The following is a 4,669-nucleotide window of genomic DNA, read 5'->3' as shown; positions in this document are numbered from 1 at the left end:
ATTTGCCATTGGCAGAGTTTTCCTACAACAACAGCCACCATTCGAGCATTGGTATGCCACCTTTTGAGCTGTTGTATGGAAGGAGGTGTCGGACCCCCATTTGTTGGGGAGAGGTGGGACAAAGAGTGATGGGCAGCACGGAGATCGTGCTACAAACGACAGAGCAGATCCAGCAAGTGAGACAAAGGTTATTGACGGCCCAGAGCCGACAGAAGAGTTATGCAGACAGGCGCCGATCCGAGCTTGAATTTCAGGTCGGCGACTTCGTTCTCCTGAAGGTCTCTCCTTGGAAAGGAGTGATTCGATTCAGGAAGAGGGGCAAATTGGGGCCCCGGTATATTAGGCCATTTCGTGTGATTGCAAGGATAGGCCGGGTAGCCTATCGGTTGGAATTGCCAGCAGAGTTGGGTCAGATCCATGACACTTTTCATGTGTCGCAGCTGAGGAAGTGCATAGCCGATGAGTCGGCAGTGGTTCCATTGGAGGATATTCAGGTGGATGCGAGCCTGAATTACGCGGAGAGACCAGTGGCTATCAGGGATTGGAAGATCAAGGTTCTGAGGAACAAGGAGGTACCTCTGGTGTTCGTTCAATGGCAACACCGTAAGGGATCGGAAATGACTTGGGAGCCGGAACGTGAGATGCGGGAGCAGCATCCGGAACTATTTTCAGAATGAGACTTCGAGGGCGAAGTCTAATCCTAGTGGGGGAGAGTTGTAACAGCCCGAAATCTCAGGTATTATTAAATTATGTTTTGGGTGGTTTAAGAGGGGACTCGGCGAGTTGGAGCCTAGACTCGCCGAGTAGGATCGCAGACTTGGTCGCGGGATCGCGACTGGACTCGACGAGTCCAGGTATGGACTCGGCGAGTCGACGCTGTTTAGCGGAAACCCTAACCGTTCAGGTTTGGGACGTATAAAAGGGACTCATTGGCCGTCATTGTTCGTTTTAGCCTTCTGAGAAGAACCCTAAATCGATTGGGTGCAGCTAAAGCAAGGATCTTAGGCCATTGTTGGTTATAGAAGAGTGGTTGTGCAAGGAAGAGAAAGGATTGGCTAAAGGAGCAGCAAGGGGTCACATTCTGAGGATAGGGAATACAGAGAATACATCATCCAGGTAAGAATTCGTGTATGCTCTGCTATATTGATGTATTTATGAAATTAGGGTTTATAGAACCCATTTAGTGATTAGATGAATTAGTGCCTTGTTACCCAACGACTATAATCTTGTACTAGGACCTTTAGAGGTCCAGAAGGTCCCATGCATGTGTATTTCGGGACGAGACCTATCTCAGGAAGCAGTTTGATCGACTGCATGGCGTGGACTCGCCGAGTCCGATGAACAGACTCGGCGAGTAGCTTGAAGATTTACTGGGACTCGCCGAGTTGTTCTTCAGACTCGGCAAGTGGAGTCGGGGTGGCCCCGCGATTCTTCCAGGAGTAACTCGTCGGGTCGAGGAGGGTACTCGACGAGTAGATAAGGAATCTCAGAAAGTTGGAAGACGTCTAGACTCGCCGAGTCGCCATGGTACTCGCCGAGTCCGGTCGAGTTGACAGTTGACCGTTGACCAGAGTTGACCTAAGTCTGACTTCTTAGGGATAGTCACACTTAGAAGATATAAGTATTAATGAGATATGTAATGTTATAGGGAGGTTGTAGCTCGTCGGTTGTGCACGAGTCATTTCGGGATTTGCTAGTGTTCAGCTTTTACGAGGTGAGTCTTCTCACTATATTGTACCCGGAAGGGTTTGATTGTGTGACCGGAAGGTCAGATATGATATGTGATATGTATGCTATATGTGGTAAGTTATTTGTTATGTGTGCCATGTATGTTATGTGGGCCGGAAGGCAATATGTTATGGGCCGGAAGGCGTTGTAATGAGGACCGGAAGGTCAGGGCCTGGAAAGGCGTATGTGCGTAAGTGTATATTGGGGAACTCACTAAGCATTTATGCTTACAGTTGTTATGTATGTGTTTCAGGTACTAGCGAGAACCGTGGGAAGGCGCCGGCGTGATGGATACACACTGAAGAATGTTTTATGATCTTGGGATTTTGAATATTTGTATTTGGCAGAATACTTAAACTATTTATGCCTTGTTTTAAATGAAAATAATTATATTTTAAAAATGAAAATTTTGTTTGAAAATTTGAGTTGTTACAACAAGTCCAAAGTCCTTAAAGAAAAGGCGGTTGTATATAAAAAGGTGCAAACAGTACCGAATAGAGTATATGTTACCACTTGAGTTACCAAGAAGCAAACAATTGAGCTAACTTCATTGCTAGATGAAGACAATGTTGATGGGTGTGATAATTTTTTTTGGTCCGCTTCCATTGACAGTGCAGATGAAACAGTAGGTCTATCAGAGCAAACCTCATGGAGAGTCAAGGGCGGATATGTGGCTGAACCTCTAAAAAAGCCTTCAAGCTTTGAGAAGCCAAGTACAAGCGGTACTAAGGAAATTTAAGGCGAACCGTTAAAGGCATCAAGAGAATCATCTCCAAGCGAAACTCGTGAAGATAAACCAAAACCAAAAGCTAACATTCACGAATCTCAAAAAAAACTTGCTGAGCAAACACATTAAAGGAACAGAAGGTACCAAAAGAATCTCAAAGAGAGAAATCAGTTTTGGAATTATCAAAACGCTAATCACGTTCACAAGGTATCGAATTCACATGCGAAAGTAAGCCCTCAGGCAAACAAAGGCCATGCACTCACTGTCAATCTTGCAGTCAAACGAACTGAAGAAATAGTTTTGGTGCCGAATCAAGCAGTGATCAGAACTGAAAGACCAGTTTCGGTCCTAAACTCCATCATTCTCATCAACAACTAAAGCCGAACCCAGTCAACGATATCAAAGGAAAGGGAAAGCTAGTTTCGCACTCTGAAGTTCATGCCAAGAAGACGTCAGCTTACCCTAGGAATCTAAAGACTAGTCTAAATGAGAATCAAAACAAAAATAAACAGTCTTATTCAAATAAACCAAAACAAGAAAACAATAAAATCAAGGTTTTTTCCATCAAAAGAAAATATGAAACCACTTTAATAAAAAAAACATATTTGGTTGATCTTTCTATTGCAATTCTCTATCCTGTAAAAGCCTCACAAGGACCCAATAAACTTTTTGTTCCTAAATTTGCTTAATTTTTGCAGGTTATAAGTGACGAGCAGTTCGACGATGAATGGTACATTGATAGTGGCTGCTCACGTCACATGACAGGAAGGAGGGAAGAGCTAAAGGAGTTTCGGGCCCTTAAGGATGGTGGATGTGTCAAATATGGGAATAATTCATATGACACGATCAAACACTGCATAATGATCATAAACGGTGAATTCTCAATCCGGAAGGTAGCATATGTAGAGAGATTGCAGCACAATCTCATCAGTGTCTCTCAACTGGTTGTGGGAACTGGCTTAATGGTTTCGTTCAATGATGAAGGTTCGGATATTGTAGAAAAGAAGACGAAGATTGTCCTCTTAAAATCCAAGAGAAAAGAAGAAATGTATCCTATAAAGCTTAACCCAATTCGAGGAAAGCTAGTTGTATAACTTTTAACGAAATCACACTCTAACAAAAGTTGATTGTGGCACCGAAGGCTCTCACATCTCAACTTTAAGGATATCAACAAGTTGGTTATCGGTGATCATGTACGATGACTTCCACTTCTCAAATTTGATAAGGAACACTTGTGTACTGCATACGAGATGGGAAAGCAAAGCTGAAAGATTCATCACACACGTGTTAACACAAAGATCATCGAACCACTTGAACTTCTACTTATTGACTTGTGTGGTCCTTCAGCAATTGAAAACATCGGCGGTAGTACGTACATTTTAGTAATTGTTGATGACTTTGCACGTTTCACATGGGTTATCTTTCTTAAATAGAAATCATAGGCGACTCCAAAGTTCAAAGCATTTATAAAGCAAGTGGAACTTCAACTGTGAAATGTGGTTAGAAATGTCTGAACTGACAATCGGTTGGAATTCAAAAATCAAGAGTTCGAAGAATTTCTTGTTGATAAGGGAGTGTCTCACAACTTCTCTGATCCCTACACTCCACAAAAGAACGGCATAGTTGAAAGGCGAAACTGCTCTTTGTGTGAAGCAACCCAAACCATGCTTAGCTTCGCCTCCTTACCTTTGTACTTCTGGGGTGATGTAATAGCTGCTGCCTACTATACCCAGAACTGATCCTTCCTCGATAAGCGATTTTCCATCACTCCATACGAAATCTTAAATAATCGCAAGCCAAATGTCAAATTCTTCGATGTGTTCGGTTCAAGGTGCCTTATTTTCAACTCCAAAGAGAACCGAAACAAGTTCGATGTAAAGGCAGATGAAGGGATTTTTGTTGGTTACTCGCTAACTTTAAAGGCATATAGGGTTCTTAAGAAATGTTAAAAGAAAATTAAAGAAACCTACTATGTCACCTTTGATGATGATTACGTGAAGAAACTTCAATCAAGAAAAGGACCAATGGAGGAAATCTTTCCAAAATTTGGTCAAGTCTCGGTTCCATTTTTCAATCTATTTGAAGAATACATGTTGCTCTTTGATGAACCAGAGAGAGTAATTCATTCTGAGACACAGGCAACTGACAACAAGATCGACAACTTGAAGAAAATTATCGATAACGCAGCAAAAGAAATGGAAAGCAAACATCAAG

The sequence above is a fragment of the Lactuca sativa genome, chromosome 4 (genome assembly GCF_002870075.4).
Source record: "Lactuca sativa cultivar Salinas chromosome 4, Lsat_Salinas_v11, whole genome shotgun sequence".
Lineage (NCBI taxonomy): Eukaryota > Viridiplantae > Streptophyta > Magnoliopsida > Asterales > Asteraceae > Lactuca > Lactuca sativa.
Note: the sequence above shows the minus strand (reverse complement) of the source record.